The 23,510-nt window shown below is 40.8% G+C and overlaps 1 long non-coding RNA gene across 2 annotated transcripts in view; it reads left to right on the top strand.

Moving 5' to 3' along the window:
- Positions 1 to 1,281: 1,281 nt before the first annotated feature.
- LOC129619937 (uncharacterized) overlaps positions 1,282 to 23,510 on the top strand; it is a 68,993-nt gene continuing 46,764 nt past the window's right edge. The window contains exons 1-2 of one of the 2 annotated variants that reach the window (XR_008698297.1): positions 1,282 to 2,261; positions 16,380 to 16,445. This is a non-coding gene — a long non-coding RNA (uncharacterized LOC129619937). The remainder of the gene's footprint in view (positions 2,262 to 16,379; positions 16,446 to 23,510) is intronic. The other variant, XR_008698296.1, reaches the window with a different exon arrangement.

Below are 23,510 nucleotides of genomic sequence, written 5' to 3'. Positions count from 1 at the left end.
AAAGAGTCGGACATGACTGAGCGACTAACACACACGGCATGGAATTCTAGAATGGACCCACTAAGCAGGGGTCCACAAGAAGCCAAATTTCAACCCAAAGTGTAGTGACCATGGAAGGGGAATGGCTGCAGCACATCAGCTTGACTGAGCTTTTGACAGTCTTCTTCCTGGCAATAAATCCCTGACTTTCCTTTTCTTGTAACATTTATTTTAGAATACTTGAAACAGTAGCAAAATCCTCAGCTCAGCTGAGAGGTAAACCATCTTCAACCTAGAAATATCCTTTTCAAGAACCTGGAAGCCATTTCTATGAAATATAATCATCAGTAAACATGGGACCCTTACCTCTAGCCTTTGTGGAAGTGTAGAAACCTAACTAACATGTCCCATTTAGCAAACATAGGTGACCTAATCACATTTCCAACCTCCTCCCTAATGTCTTTTAGTACTTTTTAAATAGTTCATCCCAGTGCTTGCTTAAAACCACTGTCATGTTTTGTTTCAGCATCATTGAATTTAATCCCTTTCTCTACTGCAATACTTTTGATAAAGTCTTCCTTGTGTATTTAATCCACCCAAGTGAAGAAAAGTTATGACCAACCTAGATAGCATATTAAAAAGCAGAGACATTATTTTGCCAACAAAGGTCCATCTAGTTAAAGCTATGGTTTTTCCAGTATTCATGTATGGATGTGAGAGTTGGACTATAAAGAAAGCTGAGTGCAGAAGAATTGATGCTTTTGAACTGTGGTGTTGGAGAAGACTCCTGAGAGTCCCTTGGACTACAAGGAGATCCAACCAGTCCATCCTAAAGGAAATCAGCCCTGAATATTCACTGGAAGGACTGATGCTGAAACTGAAACTCCAATACTTTGGCCACTTGATGCGAAGAACTGACTCATTTGAAAAGACCCTGATGCTGGGAAATATTGAAGGCAGGAGGAGAAGGGGACGACAGAGGATGAGATGATTGGATGACATCACCAACTCAATGGACATGAGTTTGAGTAAACTCTGGGAGTTGGTGATGGACAGGGAGGCCTGGTTTGCTGCAGTCCATGGGGTCACAAAGAGTTGGACACGACTGAGCGACTGAACTCAAGTGCAGTTTTTCTTTCACAGAACTGAGAATGTGATTTACACAACATCATTTTTTGAACCCTTCCTTATCCAGATTAGTGTTTTTATTCAGTACCACCAAACTCTGATTCCTTATTATTTTCACTTCTAATCAGTGCTGCTCAGCCCTGTTCATTTGAATAATCTGAATAGTATTTAAAAATATTCATGACTGGGCCCAACCATAGAGTCAAACTCAAATGTTCCAAGGGGAGGTTGGGGTATTGTTATTATTTAAAAGTGCCCCCAGATTATAGTAATTGATGAAACTGAGAAGTACTTTGCTGCTATCTGGTCACTAAGTTACCTCCAACTCTTTGCAACGCCATAGACTATAGCCTGCCAGGCGTCTCTGTCCATGGAATTCTCCAGGCAAAAATACTAGAGTGGGTTGCCATTTCCTTCTTCAAGAGATCTTCCCGACCAAGGGATTGAACCCACATCTCCTGCTCGGCAGATGGATTCTTATCCCTGAGCCACCTGGAAAGCCTGAGAAGTACTTTACCAGAGTATATATATATATTTTTTTCTTTTCACACTATGCTTCTTCAAGAATGTAAAAATGAAATCAATCAGATTCTCATCTATCAAATTAGAATTGCCTGCCATTACTGGTCTATTTCTAGGTATCTTGATCCTAACCTCGTTGATCACATATTTGTTGACATCTAGCTGTTTCTCCTATGAAGAGAGTTAATTTCGTTATGCCCAGATTTTACTAGTTTATAAATTTTAAAAAATCTTTAAAATCAGAAATGGGGATGGGGAAAGACATAATTGACTCTTTTTTCTAATTTGGTTAATTTGATTAGTTCTTCAAATCTCATCAGAAGTACTTTATTCCGTATAATTGCTTCTCTTTACCTTAATGCTACTCATAGATGTCAGAATGGTATCACCCATGAGTCGGCTAGAACTGCACTCAGCACACACACCCATGTGTGCTGAATCAGGATGAGCCTTTAACAAGATACCCAGGTGATTCTGATGCACATTAACCTTTGTGACATACTGCTTAATCCCTTGCATAGCTTTTTGACCACTCCTCTGTGCTTCCAGAACAAACTGGGTTTCCTGTAAACCTAGCCCTTATCACAAGGAAAACCAGCTTTGGCTTGTTTGTTTGCCCCTCTAGCTGGAAGGTAAGTTATTTGACAGTAGACTTGCACTTGTTTTTTTATTACTGGTATCTAGCCCACTCTCTGGTGTTCAGTACCTCTGTTGAAAAGGTACCTTCTTAGTCATTCTTAGTCTTCCTAAATATTTTTCCTTGTTTCATTTTCTCTTTCAATTCCATTTTTTAAAATCATTTATGTAATGTTATTTTATTAGGTGATGTTAGTGATGTGGAATAGGTATACAGTAGAGAAATGAAAAATAAGATTTTAATATCCCAACACAAATTTTTTTTTTCTTCTAAAACCACTAACCTGTTTATATGTTTGGATACTTGCCTTCATGGCATAACATTTTGAAAGCTATTTTTTCATGAAGTATTTATATAGTAAACATTTCCACACTGCTATTTTTACCGCCCCCTCCCCCCTTTTTTTTGTTTTCTTTAACAGCTTACCAGAGTTGTATTAATATTCCTTTTGTTACCTAATCATTATTGACTGGACACATTTCAACATTCACTCACATAATAAAGTGCCAGCCACAGGCGTTAGTTTCTGCAAAATTTCCCCAGTCAATTATGTTAAATTGAAGTATAGTTTATTTATAATATTGTGTTAGTTTCAAGTATACAGCAAAGTGATTCAGTTATATATGTATATATTTTCAGACTATTTTCCATTATAGGTTATTACCTGTACTGAATGTTGTTCCCTGTGCTGTACGGTAAATCCTTGTTGCTTATCTGTTTTATATATAGTAGTATGTGACTGTTAATTTGCAACTCCTAATTTATCCCATTCCTTTTCCCCTTTGGTAACTATAAATGTGTTATTATTATTATTTTTTTTTTAAGATTCCATATATGAGTGATATCATATTGTCACGCAAGTGTATGTTCCTCGGTTCTTTGTCTCATCACAACAAAGATTTGGAGCAACTGACATTAAAGCCTTCGGTGCGTCACAACTCCTGGGTCTTGGACAAACCATGCTACAGCTCTTAGGCAAAACAGTGTTACAGCTCTATTTTATTTAGAAGATAGCAGGAGAGTGAGAGAGAGAGAGAGACAGAGAGAGAGAAAGAAAAGAGCGCACGCACGTGGGAGAGAGAGTCCGAGAGAAAGCGCTTTGGCTCCTCCTCTTATATGTTTTTTCCTCCACCTGGGCCTGCCCTATGCAAATGGGGCTTAGCCAGGAGTGCTGTTTGTTCTGTTTGTTCTGCCTGAAGTCTTCACTCTGGTCCTCGGACCTTCCTTGTCTTTTAGCCACCGCCATTTTGGACTCCTTTTCCCTATTCTACCTACCTAACATTCCCCCCTCAAGAGATGGGAGGCCCAATTCTTTGGGAATAGGGGCGTCGAGGTCTTTCTGGCTACTTCCTGCTGAACTGGGGCAGCGAGGGGTATTGGGCCTCCCCCTCTTGCTAGTCTCAAGCCTCAGAGTCCTTATAGCGGTGTCCAAGGGTGTGTGATATTTTCCGTGGACAGCTGTAGTTTTATATCTTTGTTGAACTGGCACTGCATGTTGTAGCTGGTTGACCTGGGCAGAGACAAAACAGGTTAGCCAATTGACAGTACATGGAATAATCATAGGCATCACCAATATATCTTAAGAAGGACTAGTAGGGACATTGGTCAATTTTAAATTCACATGGCCAGGATGGCTCAAGTCCCTCCTTGTTCAGGGATCAGAAGATCTATCTCCTGTCTGTTTTGGAGTACAGTCTCTGTCAAGTTGTGTTGGCTGCTTAGAGCTATCCTGAGAAATCTTATCCCCAGAAACCAGATTTTGGGGGTGTTCATTAGAATGACACTCATTGGTAGTTCTGAATAGGTATCTGAGATCTCTCAGGGGCTCACAGGTGTATTGGGTGTCCTCTTCTGTTTTCTTCCATGGCTTGACTCGTGAGTAGTGAATCCAGGAGTCATGTCCTGGTACCTTGACTGCTGTGGGGGTAGAAAGTATTACAGGGTAGGGGCCCTTCCATGTGGGCTGGAGTTGAGCCTTTGGGGACCCATCTTTCCAGACTTTAATTAGGACTTGAGTTCCTGGAGCATATAGTGGTGACTCTTTAGAGTCTTTTGGGTCCTGGTTCATACCCCACAAGCGTATATCCTGTTGGAATTGCCCAATGGCTATGGTATAAGACTGGAGGGTCTGAACCTCTGGATCTAGGAAGAGGTCATTGACATAAACAAAAGGTCTCCCATATAGCATCTCATAAGGACTAAGACCAACCTGTTCCTTAGGGGTGATGCAGGTGCAGAGGAGAGCTATTGGTAAAGCCTCCTTCCATCCCAGGGAGGTCTCCTGGGTTATCTTTTTTATTGCTGATTTTAAGAATTGGTTGGCTCTTTCTACTTTTCCTGAAGACTGAGGCCTGCAGGCACAATGGAGATAATAAGTAATGCCCAATGCTTTCGAGACTCCTTGGGTGACCTTAGAAGTAAATGATGTCCCATTGTCACTTTGTAATGACCTGGGCAGACCAAATCTTGGAATTATTTCATGGAGCAGTTTTTTCCTACCTCCTCAGCCTTCTCAGTCTGGGTGGGAAAGCCTTCAGTCCATCCTGTGAATGTATCTATCATAACTAATAGGTATTTATACCCTTGAGAAACTGGCATCTGGGTGAAGTCCATCTGCCAGTCCTCCTCTGGGTAGGCCCCACGTCGGTGGATGGGCTGGGCCAGCTGGGGTCTTCGAGCTCCTTGGGGGTTGTTTAATTGGCAAGTGGGACAAGAGGAGACCACCTGTCTTATAGTTGTTTGGAGGCCTGTTCCTCTGAAGGACCTTTCTAATAATCTTTGGAGGGCCTTTTCTCCTAAATGAGTAGTGGCATGTAAGGAGGTAACCAACTTCCATTGGAGGTTTCCAGGCAGAAAAAGGAGTCCCTCCTTTTGGAACCACCCCATATGATCTTCTTGAAAGCCCTCGCTCTTAGCTTTAAGAGTCTCTCCTTCAGTATATGAGGGAGTTTCTGGCAAATTAGTCTGTGGAACTAAGGTGGCAATCCCTATTGAGTCATGGTTGTGGAATGCTGCTCTCCTAGCTGCCTGATCAGCTGCTTGGTTCCCTCATGCCACTTCTGTGTTCCCTTTCTGGTGTCCTTTACAGTGGGAGACTGAAACCACAGTAGGCAGATGGACCGCCTCCAAGAGTCGAAGAATCTGATCACCATATTTGATTGGGGACCCTCGGGTGGTCAAGTGGCCCCATTCTTTCCATACAGCCGCATGTGCATGTAGCACCAGAAAGGCATACTTGAAGTCAGTGTAAATGGCTATTCTTTTTCCTTTTCCCAGCTCTAAAGCTCGAGCTAGGGCTATGAGCTCAGCTAATTGGGCTGAAGTACCTGATGGCAGAGGCTTAGACTCTATGGTCTCAAAATTGGAGACTACTGCATACGCAGCTCTTCTTTTTCCACCAAGACAAAGCTGCTCCCATCAGTGTATCAGATTCCCTCAGGATTGGTCAGAGGATCTTCTGACAATCCCTCTTGGGGTTTTGTCCAGTGGTCCAAGGTTTCTAGACAAGAGTGAAACAGGAGAGAGCCCTCGGGGGTAGGTAGGAGGGTGGCTGGGTTAAGAACCTCACAAGGGGATATAGTGAGGCCTGGATTTTCCATCAGCATTACTTGATATCTGAGGATTCTTTGATCAGACATCCATAAATGGCCTCTCCCATTTAGGAGTTGTTTTACTTGGTGGATGGTAAAAATAGTTAGTTTGCCCCCAAAGGAGAGTTTTAAAGCATCTTCTATCATGATTGCAATAGCTGCAAGATTTCAAAGGCAGGGGGGCCAACCTCAGGAAGTTGGATTGAGCCTCTTGGATAAGTAAGCTACAGGCTGGGGCTCAGATCCCAACCTTTGAGTTTACACTCCCAAGGCTATTCCCTCTTTTTCATGGACATAAAGTTGGAATGCTTTTTCTGGGTCTGGCAACCTCAAGGCAGGTGCCTGAGTTAAGGCCTGTTTTAGTGTAGCCTCTGCCTCCTTTTGAGGAGTTCCCCACATCAGTGGGATTGAATCATCTGGTCCCTTTAAACTTTCATATAAGGGCTGGGCAATTAGACCATAGTTGGGTATCCAGATTCTACAATAACCAGTTAGCCCCAGGAAAGCTCGCAATTGTTTTCGAGTCGTGGGGGAGGGCAACTGGAGGATTCCTTGTACCCGATCAGAGGACAGCCTCCTGGACCCGTGTGTAATCTGAACTCCCAGGTAAGTGATCTTTGTCTCGATCATCTGTGCCTTAGCATGGGAGACTTTATATCCCCTTTCTGCCAAGAAGTTTAGAACCTGAATTGCATGTTGTTGGGCACTTTTCTCATCTGGAGAGCAGATTAGTAGGTCATCTACGTATTGTAATATTTTCCCATTAGGTCCCAGGTCCATATCCAGGAGATCCCGGCTAAGGGCCTGTCCAAACAGGTGGGGGCTATCTCTGAACCCCTGAGGTAATACTGTCCAAGTCATCTGTTGGTGTTTTTCTCCTGGGGCCTCCCACACAAAGGCAAAAAGGTATTGGGATTCTTTAGCCAGTGGTATGCAAAAAAATGCATCTTTGAGATCCAAGACTGTAAACCATTTGGCACTGGGTGGGATTTCTCCCAAGATTACATAGGGATTGGGTACTGTGGGATGGAGGGGGACTACAGCTTCATTTATGATCTGGAGATCTTGAACCATTCGCCAGGTTCCATCTTTTTTCTTTACTGAGAGGATTGGGGTGTAACATGGCTAACTGGTAAGGACCAATAGCCCACAAGCAAGGAATTTATTTATTAAAGGCTGTAGTCCCTCCCAAGCCTCTCTTTTGAGAGGATACTGTTTCCGGTTAGGAAACCGAGTGGGATCTCGGAGGACAATGATGACTGGTTCAGCTTGGTGGGCTCATCCAGGAATCCCCTGATCCCACACCTGGGGGTTAATTTTGTCTTCCCATAGTTTTTGGTCCCTCTCTATTGAAGGTGTAATGGGTTCTTCAGTAGTAACCAGGAGCTGTAGAGCTCTAGGGGCTGAAAAACTTCCCATCACAAGGGTGGTCCCCAGTTTAGTGAGTATATCTCTTCCCAATAAGGGGGTAGGACACTCAGGGACCACCAGAAACTGGTGGTAAAATATTTGTCCATCCCAGCAACAAAGAAGTGCTCGGGTGAATCTTTCAGTAGTTGCTTTCCCTGTAGCACCCAAAATGATACAGGTTTGGGAGGAGCAGGCTCCAGAGTAGGAGATCAAGACAGAGTAGGTAGCCCCTGTGTCAACCAAGAAATTCTCGGACCTACCTGCCACATCCAGTTGCACCCTTGGCTCCAGCCCCGTGATGGTTATCTGTGACAGGTGGGCTGGCTAGAGCAGGCCACTACAGTCCTCTTGAACCATCCTGAGGGTAGGCTTGGCGCTTGACCGTGAAGCTCTTGGGTCCCGAGGGCAGAGTGCCGCTCAATGTCCCAGTTGATGGCAGTTGTGGCAAGCCGTTCTAGGAGACTTGTCAAGGTTTGGACACTCTTTGGCCCAATGCCCTGCCTGTCTACAGATCAGGAATCTGTCTCATGCCTTGTGCCTCAAGGACTCGGGGTTTGCCATAGGGCTTCTCTGGAGGGCGGCCAGCATCTGGGCATGCGTTGTCTCTTTCTTTCTCTCCTTCTCCTGGGCCTTGGCCTCCTTCTCCTGTTCCCTGTTATAAAAGGTATTGGTGGCTGTCTGGACCATCTCATCTAAAGAGGCAGCAGGGTCCTGCTGTTGTAGCTGTGTAACTTAATTCTGATATCTGATGCACATTGGGACAGGAATTTGTCCTTTAAAATCACCCATCCCTCATAAGAGTCTAAGTCCAGGTTGGTAAACTTTTGGAGTGCCTCTTTTAGCCTCTCCAGAAAGGCAATGGGGTTCTCATTGGGCTCCTGAGTTATTGCTGAGACTGGGCACAGTCCCGCAAGTAATAAGCTTCTTTCTGTTTCCATAGGTAGACTTCCTTAGGGGTGAGTCTTTCTGAAGCTTATCCTGCCCAGAACTGATGCAACCTGAGAGCCAGTCGTCCCCGGGTCAGGGTGCAGATCCCCAGGCAGGCTGAGGTGTGACAGCCTCCTAGAGATTGAATCCCCGGGCAGGTCGACGCGTGACGACCTCCTGGGACCCCTGGGACTAGAGGATCCCCGAATAGGTTGAGGCGTGACAACCTTTCGAAGACCGATCCCTAGGCAGGTCAAGGCGTGATGACCTCCTGGGACCCCCCAGGCTGGAGTTTGGGCATCCCCAAGATCTCCAGTGTTACCAATGCTGGGTAGAATTAAGAGGTTTGTTTTGCCCACTGTGGACGGGAATATATATGATGTAAGTTCGTCCTACCCAGAACTGTTGCAACCTCAGAGCCAGGCGTCCCCAGGTCAGGGTGCAGATCCCCAGGCAGACTGAGGCGTGACAGCCTCCTAGAGATAGAATTCCCGGACAGGTCGAGGCGTGACAGCCTCCTGAGAATTGGGTCCCTGGGCAGGTCGAGGCAGACAACTTCCTGGGACCCCTGGCACTAGAGGATCCCCGAACAGGTTGAGGCATGACAACTTTTTGAAGACCGATCCCTAGACAGGTCAAGGCGTGATGACCTCCTGGGATCCCCCGGACTGGAGTTTGGGTGTCCCCAAGATCTCCAGTGTGACCAGTATTGGGTAGGATTAGGGGGTTCAAGAAGGGGGAAATGTTATAGAGTATTTCCCTCCCAAGGCAACTATTTTCTGGTCGTCTCTCCAGAAGATTGTAGAGGCAGCCTTGTGGGTCTGGATGGGGCTCAGGAAAAGGGCATGAAACAGGAGGGAAGGGGGCAGAGCACAACCTTTGAAAGAATGACATAGCACAAGGGTATAATATAAACCAATTAAAATCAATTGGGTCCAAGATGACAAGTCAAATTCAAGTAAGCCTTAATCCCCAATCTATAAACCAACAGACACACCCAGAGGTGGCAGGACAGCTCCAAGGTACAAGGTCAAAAGAGAGAGGAGTGGGTGGTTCCCCAATGGCTGGGATGATCCTCTCACTTATTAGCATATGAATTCCATCCCTTCACAAAACCTAGCCAGGCCTAATACCTTGGCCTCAGCCCTTGCCCTCGGCAATGGTTCACACCCTGAAGGGTGGCTTCTCTCTGGATCCTAACAAATCTACCCTTATTGCTTTGTCTCACAATGAATTTTTGCAATGAGACATCAGAGCCTGAGTTTCATTAGTTTTGGCCGGGCTTGAGTCCTGGGAGAGAGCTGAAGGACAGGAGGAAAAAGCAGTGGGAAAAACATGCCAAGGAATCCCCTTCATAGCCCGCTGGAAAATTTGTTAAATATCTGACCAGTGCTTACAGTTTCATTGGTCTGATCTTTGGCACAGAGAAGAGAAAGGACAGAAGAACCCCCAAGGAGCTCAGAGACCCCAGCTGGCCCAGCCCATCCACCGACGTGGGGCCTACCCAGAGGAGGACTGGCAGATGGACTTCTCCCAGATGCCAGTTTCTCAAGGGTATAAATACCTATTAGTTATGATAGATACATTCACAGGATGGATTGAAGGCTTTCCCACCCAGACTGAGAAGGCTGAGGAGGTAGGAAAAAACTGCTCCATGAAATAATTCCAAGATTTGGTCTGCCCAGGTCATTACAAAGTGACAATGGGGCACCATTTACTTCTAAGGTCACCCAAGGAGTCTCAAAAGCATTGGGCATTACTTATTATCTCCATTGTGCCTGCAGGCCTCAATCTTCAGGAAAAGTAGAAAGAGCCAACCAATTCTTAAAATCAGCAATAAAAAAGATAACCCAGGAGACCTCCCTGGGATGGAAGGAGGCTTTACCAATAGCTCTCCTCTGCACCTGCATCACCCCTAAGGAACAGGTTGGTCTTAGTCCTTATGAGATGCTATATGGGAGACCTTTTGTTTATGTCAATGACCTCTTCCTAGATCCAGAGGTTCAGACCCTCCAGTCTTATACCATAGCCATTGGGCAATTCCAACAGGATATACGCTTGTGGGGTATGAACCAGGACCCAAAAGACTCTAAAGAGTCACCACTATATGCTCCAGGAACTCAAGTCCTAATTAAAGTCTGGAAAGATGGGTCCCCAAAGGCTCAACTCCAGCCCACATGGAAGGGCCCCTACCCTGTAATACTTTCTACCCCCACAGCAGTCAAGGTACCAGGACATGACTCCTGGATTCACTACTCACGAGTCAAGCCATGGAAGAAAACAGAAGAGGACACCCAATACACCTGTGAGCCCCTGAGAGATCTCAGATACCTATTCAGAACTACCAATGAGTGTCATTCTAATGAACACCCCCAAAATCTGGTTTCTGGGGATAAGATTTCTCAGGATAGCTCTAAGCAGCCAACACAACTTGACAGAGACTGTACTCCAAAACAGACAGGAGATAGATCTTCTGATCCCTGAACAAGGAGGGACTTGAGCCATCCTGGCCATGTGAATTTAAAATTGACCAATGTCCCTACTAGTCCTTCTTAAGATATATTGGTGATGCCTATGATTATTCCATGTACTGTCAATTGGCTAACCTGTTTTGTCTCTGCCCAGGTCAACCAGCTACAACATGCAGTGCCAGTTCAACAAAGATATAAAACTACAGCTGTCCACGGAAAATATCACACACCCTTGGACACCGCTATAAGGACTCTGAGGCTTGAGACTAGCAAGAGGGGGAGGCCCAATACCCCTCGCTGCCCCAGTTCAGCAGGAAGTAGCCAGAAAGACCTCGACGCCCCTATTCCCAAAGAATTGGGCCTCCCATCTCTTGAGGGGGGAATGTTAGGTAGGTAGAATAGGGAAAAGGAGTCCAAAATGGCGGTGGCTAAAAGACAAGGAAGGTCCGAGGACCAGAGTGAAGACTTCAGGCAGAACAAACAGAACAAACAGCACTCCTGGCTAAGCCCCATTTGCATAGGGCAGGCCCAGGTGGAGGAAAAAAACATATAAAAGGAGGAGCCAAAACACTTTGTCTCGGACTCTATCTCCTGCGTGCGTGCTCTTTCTCTCTCTCTCTCTCTCTCTCCCTGCCTCCCTCCCTCCCTCCCTCCCCACACACTCCTCCACTCTCTTCTCTTCAAGTCTTGGATTCTGCTGCTATCTTCTAAATAAAATGGAGCTGTAACACTGATTTGCCTAAGAGCTGTAGCACGGTTTGTCCAAGACCCAAAAGCTGTGACGTGCCGAGGGCTTTAATGTCCGTCGCTCCAAATCTTTGTTGTGACGAGACAAAGAACCGAGGAACATACACTCGCATGACATCTATGGTGCCGGGTATGCAGTAGTTTTGGCTGGGCTTGAGTCCCAGGAAAGAGCTGAAGGACAGGAGGAAAAAGCAGTGGGGAAAATGTGCCAAAGAATCCCCTTCATAGCCCGCTGGAAAATTTGCTAAATATCTGACCTGTGCTCACAGTTTCATTGGTCTGATCTTTGGCAAAGAGAAAAGAAAGGACAGAAGAACCCCCACTGGCTTGGGTAACAGTACTGGGGCTCAGCAGATAGCGCCTTTGGGACATGCTGAGGAGTAGCCTCTCCAGAGTCCCTCAGTTGTGCCCCTGCTGCCTGCCTGTTCATGGGATGTTCGAGGAAACAAGAAATGAGAGATTGTAAAAGTCCCTCCAGCCATAGGAACGAGGACCTCTTACCTTAACCAGAGGTCTTCTGGAATCTGAGACTGGGCCATGTGAGCTTTCTGCTGAGTTCGTTTTTCGCTTTACCGGTTTCCAGCACAATGGGTCTTCCCCTGCACTGGGTTTCTTCACCTTCCGCGTCTAGCGTGGGAGCTTCGCTGAGTTGGGCTCCTGCTATGCTTGGCCTCTTCCATGCAGAGGTTGTTTCAGCCAGGTTATATCCGAGTCACAGCACCACAGATGTCATGCGAGTGTATGTTCCTCGGTTCTTTGTCTCGTCACAACAAAGATTTGGAGCAACGGACATTAAAGCCCTCGGCACGTCACAGCTCTTGGATCTTGGACAAACCGTGCTACAGCTCTTAGGCAAATCAGTGTTACAGCTCCATTTTATTTAGAAGATAGCAGCAGAATCCAAGACTCGAAGAGAAGAGAGTGGAGGAGTGTGTGGGGAGGGAGGGAAGGAGGGGGAGAGAGAGAGCACGCACGCGCGCATGCACGCACGCACACGGGAGATAGAGTCCGAGAGAAAGCGCTTTGGCTCCTCCTTTTATATGTTTTTTTCCTCTACCTGGGCCTGCCCTATGCAAATGGGGCTTAGCCAGGAGTGCTGTTTGTTCTGTTTGTTCTGCCTGAAGTCTTCACTCTGGTCCTTGGACCTTCCTTGTCTTTTAGCCACTGCCATTTTGGACTACTTTTCCCTATTCTACCTACCTAACAATATTCATCTTTCTCTCTCTTCACTTACTATGATATCCTCTATGTCCATCCATGTTGCTGCAAATGGCAATATCTTATTCTTTTTATAGCTGAGTAATATTCTCAAAAGCATATTTTAATGTCTACTTAATTTCAATGAGCATGATAGGTTATTTACATTAGGACCTCAGTCTATCTCTCTAGAACTCCCAGTCAATATGTAGGTAATTGCTTTAGTGGCACTAGCTACTCTAGCTTGAAATTTTATGCTCTGTGTTAGTTTATTTTCTGTCTCTTCCACTAGAATGTAAGCACATTGAAGGTAGCAACCAAGTCAGTCAAGTTCACTAACTGGAAGAGTTTGGGGCACATAGTTTATCAAGAAATATTTGTGGAATGAGTGGAATAATGATCCATATACATAGTTTTACACTATGTTAATCTAGGTTTTCCTGGTGCACAGTACTGTAATTTTCAGTTAGAATTTGTACATGAATCACAATCCTGCTTTCAAGACTGAACATATAAATGATTTTAGTAAATTATTCTTCCCCAATTTAATTTGACTGAATAAGGGTAAAACTGATCACAGGTGCCCTTGGCCTGCAGTGGCTTGAAGCAGGATTTTGGTTCTTGGCCGGAGATTGAAGTCAGATGGTGGTAGTGAGAACACTGAATCCTAGCTTACACTAGACCAGTGGTCAGTGATAAGGATCGAGCCTGTATGACTTTGCAGAAGATGAATTTCAGCAAAGAAACGGAAGTCCTAAAACAACTAAACTGTTTATTAGAAGGAAAATGTATGTAAATAGGCACACAAAGGCAAGCTCAGAGAGAGTGGTTCCCTCCTGGAAGTTTGAATCACTTATATTGGGGCGTTTCTTCTGAGTTTCCTCTGGCCAATCATCTTGCTTTGCTTGGTTCCAAGTTCCTATTTGGTTTATGTCAAGATTATCCTCTGTGTGCATGGACATGTCTTAGCCAAGATGGATTCTAGCAAAAAGGTCTATGAGTAGTTTGACATCACTCCCTTTTTTACCTTCAAGAAGCCTTTCTGCACATGTGTAGTCAAAAAGTTCTCCTTGACTTGGAGAATGAGCAATGTGTGGTCTTTTATCTCTTAATCTAGGCAAGACTCAGCTCCTCTCTTGCTTCTGTATTTTGGAGTAGCTGTCCACAGGGGACAAACTCGAGCTGCTCAGCCTGGGGCCCATCTATCTCTTGCCTCAAAGCCACTATGGTAATAAGAACCAGAGAGAAAACAAGGAGTTAGATTTGCATGAAATATCTAAGGGTCATAAGAGCGAGAGAAGTTATCTCCTCATTTTCTCTTTCTCACTTTCTCCACTATCTCCTTTGACTGAGAATATGCACCATTTGTTAAAGCAAAATATAAGGTGTACATGGGGCTTCCCAGGTGGCTCAGTATTAAAGAATTTTCCTGCCAAGAAGGAGATATGGATTCGATCCTTGGGTCAGGAAGATACCCTGAAGAAGGAGACGGCAACCCACTCCAGTATTCTTGGCTGAGAAATCCCATGGACAGAGGACCCTGGCAGGCTGCTGTCCATTGGGTCACAAAGAGTCAGACACTGTAGCAGCAACAGCATATGGTATACATGCCTTATAGGGATTCATCATGATAAGACAAAGATTTTGTGTTTTAAGGGATGAGCATCTGGGAATAGAGTACCTGGAAAAATGCTAGCGATTTTCAGGCTGAGCTGTCTCCTTAAATACATTTCCATGGTTCATTAATTTCATAACTTTTTTTCAGTTTGTCATATCAAAATATATGAGTTCAGTACCTACAGAACCTCCTGCTTTAAAAAGAACTAAACATCCTCATAAAAGTTTAAAAAAATAAGGTGAAATTGATTCATGTGGATTATAATAGCATGCCAGAGCATCATTTATGTATCTCTAGCAAAATTCCTGGAATGTAACCTGAAAGGACTAATATGGCTAATGCAATTTGTATCAGCAATTTTAAATAAGAAAAAATATTATGTTTGATAGATGATTTGGATAGTAAAATACATTCAAGTGAATATGACACACATACATACACAATATAAGCTATTTGTAGAGTTTCTAAACCATATGTTTAAAATAAATAAATTATAAATATGTAGATAGCAGTAATATGTGCATCATGTCTAATTCCACTTTGTGTAAAACCACTGGAACATTTCAGAAGTCGTTCTTGATTGCATTTTCCTAGTATGTATACAGAAACCATGAAAGCATAACTTTGTAGGAAACAGGTGAGGTCATGCCTAAGGCTAAATTCTGATGAACTCTGATTTTTGGATTGAAATATATAGGCTAGGTTTATGAGTTGAAACTCAATCTGTAGTTTAGTCTCATTTTAGGATTCAATAGTGAAGAAGTAATCAAGTGCTAGCTTGCACACTCAACCCCTTAATTGTATAGGTGATTGCAGTCCATTATATACGTGTGTGTGTGTGAGAGAGAGAGAGTCACTCTGTCATGTCCTACTGTTTCCAATCCCTTAGACTGTATCCGCAAGGCTCCTCTATCCCTGGAATTCTCCAGGCAAGACTACTGGAGTGGGTTGCCGTTCCTGTCTCCAGTATATATACATACTGAAGTATAAAGAATTTTTTGCATTGAATTAATTAACAATTAAAAATATACTAGGATTAGTAGTCTTCTTGTTACATCAATATATACAATTGATCTTAATTTCCTGAAATCTAGTTATTGTAACTCTCTATTCCCACTGTGTGGCTCTAAAATTTTTAAAAGCTAGTTAAAAATAAATGAGATTTTCTAATCCAGGAAGAGAAAGATGAAGACATAAGACTAAAAGAGACTAGAAAATTTGATATCCTCTTACAGTGATGTATAATAATAAATACTGTAGCTTCAGGATATAAATTCACATGACCCCCTGCTGAGGGCTATGAGAAAGAATTATTTTGGCACAATCTCTGTCTTTAGAACCTCACACCTCAAGACAAACACAGAAATGAAATTAAATATGGAAAAGACATAGCAGCTGTAGAATAAAAATGTTAAATAATTGCATAAATAAACAGACATGTAATACCTTTGGGTCAAAAGAGAAAAGAAAATTATGAAAAAATAGAAAATTAATAAAATGCCATCATTTTTTGACTTAAAAATAATTATTCCACCAGTGATTAGATATGTTTAGCTGAGTAACCTCCAAATAATGTGATGGATAAAAATTCATACTCATGAGGAAAAGAGAATGCTTTATTTGATTTAATAGAAATGTATAATTATGTGTAGATTTTAGATATAGTTGACCAGGGTAAGGCACTGAGAAACTAATCACTGAATGGCAGAAGGAAATTTAAAATGTTTACAAGCAATTATTTCCAAATTATTCTCCACTCATTCCAAATACTGTGATACATACAATTTGCAAAGGTTTTAGTTAAAATACATTGTCACGTAAGTTTTTTTCCTAGTCTCCTCATTGAGGACTCCTAGAGGCAGATTTGTGATATATTTAAATCTTACCTAATTGGAAGACATAGTTTCTTAAATAAACATTTTAAAAATACGCCTAGCCCTTTAAGCTCTTTTATACTTCCACTGGTTAACCAAATATTTTCTCAAACCAGTAGACTCAGTGTTTATTATTTAGTAGTAAGCATGAGTCCTGGTGCCTTTTCAGTGGTATAATGGATGGTTGATGAACACAGGAATACACAGCTTTATTAGATATTTCCAGAAGCTTATTATCCTATGCAGGTGTGAGTGACACGCTCTACTTCCTTTTGTTAGGTGGCTACAAGATTTCTAGCACAATCAAAAATATCTTAATTGGAACAGTGGCTTCAATCTTAGAAGGTAAGTTCCTGATGAGGGAAGATGATGAAGATTGTGTGTTTGTGCCGGGGTTAGGTATCACGGAGACACAAAGAGAACTCTGAGATTATCTATTTTATCTTCTTTGTTGTTTTCTATATTTTCTTGAATTTCTACATATTTGATTTCAACCAAAATTAAATGGTTTTTCTGGTTATTTACAGTTACAGAAATTAAAAATCTGTTTCATATATTATGTTTTCACTGTGTAAACATATTCAAAATATTCAATGACATTTACTAAAAAGGAGTATATTTTTGTACATTATCATTTATTGAAGAATCTTCCTTAGGTTTTAACAGTGAAAAGCTCTAGCCCATTGAATTGGGGAAGTCTTTTTTTTTTCCTTCTATTCTTTGCTTGTATTATTATTATTTTTAAACCTATAACATACTGGCAATGTCTATCACCTCTAGCAGATAGCTAACAAAGTAAAAAAAAAAAATTTCCAATCTGTTTCTGGCCTCTAGCTTCAATTTCTATTCTGTTTCCATGGAAATGGAAACCAAATAAATAAAATAATAAAATAGAAAGACATTCTTGTGAATTTTTTAAGCTTGTGGTGATTTTCAATAAAAGTTAGTAATGGTTTTAAGTTGAGATCAAAATTTTTATTGATATTTTTATTGAAGTAAATTGACTTACAATGTTGTGTTAATTCTGCTATATAGCAAAGTGGTTCAGTTATACACATACACACACACATATATATACACACATTGTTTTTACATTCTTGTCCACTATGGTTTATCATAGGATAGTGAATATATTTCTCTGCACTGTCCAGTAGGACCTGCTGTTTACCCTTTCTATGCAAAAAAAGCTTACAGCCGCTAACCCCAACCTCTCATACCCATTCACCCCTCCCCGAAGCCCTTCCCTTGTGGTAACCACCAGTCTGTTCCTTATGTCTGTGATTCTGTTTCGGTTTCATAGTTTGGTTCATTTGTATTATGCTTTACATCCCACATGTAAGTGACGCTGTGTGATATTTGTCTTTCTCTGACTTACTTCATTTGCTATGATAATCTCTAGGTCCATCTAGGTTGCTGGCATTATTTTGTTCTTTTTATGGCTGAGTGATATTATATTGCATATAAACCACATCTTTAATCCACTCATCTGTGGATGGACATTTAGGATGTTCTCATGTCTTAGCTATTGTGAATCATGCTGCTGTGAACATAGCGGTGCATGTATCTTTTATAATTAATAGTTTTATCTGAATATATGCTCAGGAGTGGCTTGCTGGATCATATGATAATTCTATTTTTAGATTTCTGAGGACCTTCCATACTGTTTTCCTCAGTGGCTGCACAAACTTACACTCCCACAGTGTAGGAGGATTCCCTTTTCTCCATACCCTCTCCAGGATTTATCTGTAGACTTTTTAGTGATGGCCATTCTGACGGGGGTGAGGTGGTACCTCATTTTACTTTTGATTTGTATTTCTCTAACCATGCAGTGTTGAGCATCTTTTCATGTGGCTATTGGCCATCTGTAGTTCTTCTTTGGAAAAATGTCTATTTTGGTCTTCTGCTAGTTTTTCAATTCAGTTATGGGGCGGGGGGCGGGCGTTTGTTGTTGTTAAGTTGCATGAACTGCTTATATATTTTGGAAATATATAAATTTTAAGTCCTATACAATTTTAAGCCCTTGTCAGTCTCATTGTTTGCAAATATTTTCTCCCATTCTATACGTTGTGTTTTCATTTTGTTTATGGTTTTCTTTGCTGTGCAAAAGCTTGTGAGTTTGATTAGGTCCCATTTATTTATTTTTGTTTTTATTTCTCTTGCTTTGCGAAACTAACCTAAGAAAGCATTGGTACAATTTATGTCAAAGAATGTTTTGCCTGTGAAGAGAAGTCAAGTATTTTGTAGTTATTTCTTGAAACTATTTTCATTCCAGAAACTGATTACTTAGGTGGGAATATATAGCATTCTTAGGGAAAAAAATGTTGCTGGCCTTGATGTGACTTGGCCCATAGTCTATGTTAGCCTAATGACAACCAGAACAACCTGATAGATCAAGCAGTGTCCCACTGGTTCCCACTGGGGCCCTGGCCTCAGGAAAAAGGCATCCCTTACCTTGATTTGGATTAGTAGGAGATGGAGTGATGTTTCTTGAGCCAGTGGAGCGGTTGGGGAGTACAAGAAGAAGGACTGATCTCAAAATCAAAGTGGCCTGAAGTAGGAAGTGGCACCTAAGCCTTTCAGTGACAATTTGGAAGCAGCTTGGTCTCTAGAGCTGCTTAGGTTATTTCCTCATTATTTAGGGTATCTTTGTCCTTTACCACTATGCTTTCATCACATCTAAGCTCCAGAAGAGGAATATAATATTAAACTCATGCTTTTTTTTAAAAACTACTGAGAATTAGTCACTTCATTTTGTTTCCTTCATGTTATGCTGTATCAAGTATTTTGTATTCTTCTAAAATAACATCTTTGCTTCTTTTGACAAGTAGACAAAGATACTTTAAAATCAATTCTAGATTATTTTGAACAGTGCTGTTGCCTCGTAAAAACCTGTGATGGGAGTCACAGTCTGATATGGGATCTTAGCTGTATTTGTAAGATGATGGTGTAGTTTTCCTTTTGTCTTCTCCCCTAAGAGAAAAACACCCATTTTTTTACATTTTCAAAGAACAGAGCTATAATGTGTTTCATTATTTGCATGGTTAATTTCAAGTATTCTCTAACCAGATACATTTTGTTGGTTTTATATTTATTACAACCATACATTTATTATACACACCCACCCCACTCTTCCCCCTATATAGACATTTCTCTAAAACATAAGAGAACCAGGAATACATTCTGTCATAGATATATATTCTACCCCTGGCTCCCATGATCTTAACAACATTGAAGAAACCTGTACATTTTGTATTGCAAAACTCATGCCTAAATTCAATTCATGTTTTTCACAATATACTTTTATTTTACATGTTCTGAGATTTCCTGGCACTTAGAGAACTCATGATTGCACAGAGAAATTCATGAGTGAGAGCAGAGGTTGAAAGCATGAGATGTGAACTTCTCAAAATCAGATTCTAACTCACTTCTTTGCAGAATTATTATTAAACCTCTCTAGGCATCATTTTGCTAATCTGTTAAATAGGAATATAGTCTACTTGATGGGATCAATGTGAAGGTTAAATATACCTGGCATATAATTCCTGTGAAAATATGTCTTATAAGTATGTAAATTAGACAAATGGGATAGTGAAAATGAAATATAAGTGGAGTCACCATTTAAGTATTGTCCATTGTGGAGAGTAAAAAGGTGCTAAAATAATTAAAATGTGTAATTTTTAAAATATATACTGATGGGAAATGCACATATTATTTAAATATACCTATGAAATACTTCAATTCAAAAATTATTTTCAAAATATTATTATTAAAAATGAAAAGAATGTATAATCATATACATTAGACTGTAAAAATCTGTATTGATTTAGCAATAACAAATAAAATAGCAATTTTTGACACATTTTTCATATACTTTGATCAGCCCGGTCTTCTGGTTCTGTCTGTGGCAGGGTCTCTGCAGCCAATTCACTACTTGGCCTGAGAACCACTGGCCAATACAATGAACACAGCCCAAGACCAGAAGGAATTCACTGTCTTTTGTAACTTGGATTCTACTGCACTTTGTTTTATCACCAAGTACCATGTATGGCATTCTTAAAAGTTTGGCACCCCACTCCAGTACTCTTGCCTGGAAAATCCCATGAATGGAAGAACCTGGTAGGCTGCAGTCCATGGGGTCACTAAGAGTCGGACACGACTGAGTGACTTTACTTTCACTTTTCACTTTCCTGCATTGGAAAAGGAAATGGCAACCCACTCCAGTGTTCTTGCCTGGAGAATCCCAGGGACGGCGAGCCTGGTGGGCTGCTGTCTATGGGGTCACACAGAGTCGGACACGACTGAAGTGACTTAGCAGTAGCAGTAGCAGTAGCAAAGGGAAAGTTAGTTACTTCGTGACTAGACGGATTTGGCAAAAGAGAGCCAGGGTATGTTGCTAGTTATCTTTCAAACTTAACTGCATGTGTCTCATACCTGTTAGCTGAGACCATTTGGAACTTCAAAGCAAATACTCAAATGCAACTCTTAGTTATATTAATTTGTCAAGAAATGAACAATTTGGGCAAATGCTAAACTTACCAAGACATTGGGGGAACAGTTTTAATTCAGTCTGCCCCAAGAAAATCCGGTAGTCACCTAAAATATTACACTGAAATTTGTCAATAATTGTTTGAAATGTGGGGCTTTATTTAGACATAAATTATTGCAGAATTAATACTATGGGGAGTTTTTAAAGTAAATTATTATCAAGTCAAATTGAATCTCAAGTTTCTCAAGTGGGATGATGGGCAAAACATTCTAGTTTTCATTTCCCCCTTTCAATTTATTACTTACAAGATGCCACATATGTCCTATAGAAAGACAATTGTAAAAACAAGTATAGAACACTGAAATACATATTTTTTTTTCCAACAAGAAGAACAATCTGATAAGTTGATAACAACCCAAGAAGTGGTGTTTAGATGTTAGGTAGAATAATTAACCTAATCTAGGAAGCCCCTATATAAGGCATTTTTTTATTATTCTACTGTTAGAATGCTGTTGTTCACAAGCTTGTAAAAGTCTTCAGGAACACACATGCAAGATAATTTCTGTAAGATTTATTAAGTAATGGATTACTAAGTTTAGGATCCAAGCATTTCAAATGTGCTACACCATTTTTAGAGTAATAGATATTGTTCATGAAATTTGGTTGCTTTATATCTAATTAATAGATAATACTATCAGACTTCTTTATTCTTGCTAATCTGGCAGGGTGAAATTATAAATTATTGTGGTTTTTATTTGTATTTCATAATAACTAATGAGGGTAAATACATGCTTATTCCTACTGGCCACTCCTATTTCCAGTCCATCCTAAAGGAAATCAGTCCTGAATATTCATTGGAAGGACTGATGCTGAAGCTGAAACTCCACTATTTTGACCACCTGATGCAAAGAACTGACTCATTTGAAAAGACCCTGATTCTGGGAAAGATTGAAGGCAGAAGAAGGGGATGTTAGAGGATGAGATTGTTGGATGGTATCACTGACTCAAAGGACATGAGTTTGAGTAAACTCCAGGAGCTGGTGATGGACAGAGAGGCCTGACATGCTGCAGTCCATGGGGTTGCAAAGAGTCGGACACAACTGAGCGACTGAACTGAACTCCTATTTCCATTAAATTGCTTCTTTTATTTGTTTTGCCTTAGAAGAATACTTTATACTTTCTTTTTTTTTTTTTTACTTTATACTTTCAAAATGAAAATCCATTGTCAACCGTACGGCAATAGCAAATATCTTTTTCCAGTTATGTTTCCAATTATGTTTCCAAATATGACTTGTCAGGTTCCGGGTGTGACTTTTCAATCCATTGAGAAAAGAATTATGGAGAGTAGTTATAGTCTTATGCTCAATGTACTAAAATGTATTTTTCTTTTATACTTTCTACTTTATATGTTTTGCTTAAGAAATTCTTTCCTCAGCCTACTAATTAATCAACTAATTTTAAAAACATAAAAGCCTGCTGTGTTCTAATTCCCCCCATTTTCTTTTTACATATTTAATTGATTTGTTTGACTAGTGCAAATATGTCCCATATTGAGAATGGAATGTTCCTTCTACATGCTTATGATACGGATACATCACAAATTATCAGGATTCTTGGGGGAAATTAGTTCTACTTGCTAACTATTGTCAGAAAAGGTTACTTAAAATCATGTACTTAAAGTTAAGCCAAATGTTTTTGGTTTAAAAAAAAAAAGAATCCTTTCCTTCCCTGGAGCTATGAAGATAATTTTCAAAATTGTTTTAACAGTTTTTATGTTGTCTTTGACACCAAATCTTTTAACTTTATGAAATTGATTGTGTATGGTGTGAGGTAGGGATTCATATATATTTCCTCATGGAAAAAAAAATTTATTTCTGATTTACTTGAAATGATAATTCTGTCATATCAGACTGTCTATGATTTCACTTAATTCTAAATAAAGCACTTCAATGGTTCATATTTATTTTGACTATTTTTCAAGCCTCTTTTAAATCAATATTATTGGAATATATTTCACATCATACTATACATAATCTTTGTCTTTTCTTTTAACATATCTTCTAAACATTTTCCCACACTTCTATGCAATCTTTCTAAACATTACTTTAATGAAGTCATGAATCCTCTATAGAAAGAATGTTTATTGCCAAATTTAAATATTGAAGCCATAACCCCCATTGTGACTGTATTTGGGGACTCTAAGGAAGTACTTAATGTTAAATGAGGTTGTAAGTGATGATTCTGACTTTATCAGCCTAATGTTTTCTTGAGAAGTGGCACCAGAGAGTTTGTTTCTCTCTCTCTCTTTTCTTTAAAGGTACAATCTTTTTTATTTTTTCTTCAACTAATTAGTTAGTTTTAATTGGAGGATAATTACATTTCAATAACATGATGGTTTTTGCCAAACATCAACATTAATTGACCACAGGTATACATGTGTCTTCCCCATGTGGAACACCTCCCTCCTCCTTCCTTACCCTATCCCCCTGGGTTGTTCCAGAGCACTGGCTTTGGGTGCACTGCTTCTTGCATGGAACTTACACTGCTCATCTATTTTCCATATGGTGATGTACATGCTCAATGCTATTCTCTTAAATCATCCCACCCTCGACTCCTCCCACTGAATCCAAAAGTCTGTTCTTTATGTCTCCTTTGCAGCCCTGCATGTAGGCTCACCAGTACCATCTTTCTAAATTCCATATGTATGCATTAATATACAGTATTTGTCTTTTTCTTTCTGACTCACTTAATTCTGTATGATAGGTTCCAGGTTCAGCTATCTCATTAGAACAGATTCAAATAAATTTCTTTTTATAGATGATTAATACCCTATGGTGTATATGTACCACAGCCTCCTTTTCCATTCATCTATCAATAGACATCTAGCTTGCTTTCATGTCCTAGCTATTGTAAATAATGCTAAA

The sequence above is a fragment of the Bubalus kerabau genome, chromosome 9 (genome assembly GCF_029407905.1).
Source record: "Bubalus kerabau isolate K-KA32 ecotype Philippines breed swamp buffalo chromosome 9, PCC_UOA_SB_1v2, whole genome shotgun sequence".
Taxonomy (NCBI): Eukaryota; Metazoa; Chordata; class Mammalia; order Artiodactyla; family Bovidae; genus Bubalus; species Bubalus kerabau.
This window is presented reverse-complemented; position numbering and strand designations above follow the sequence as displayed.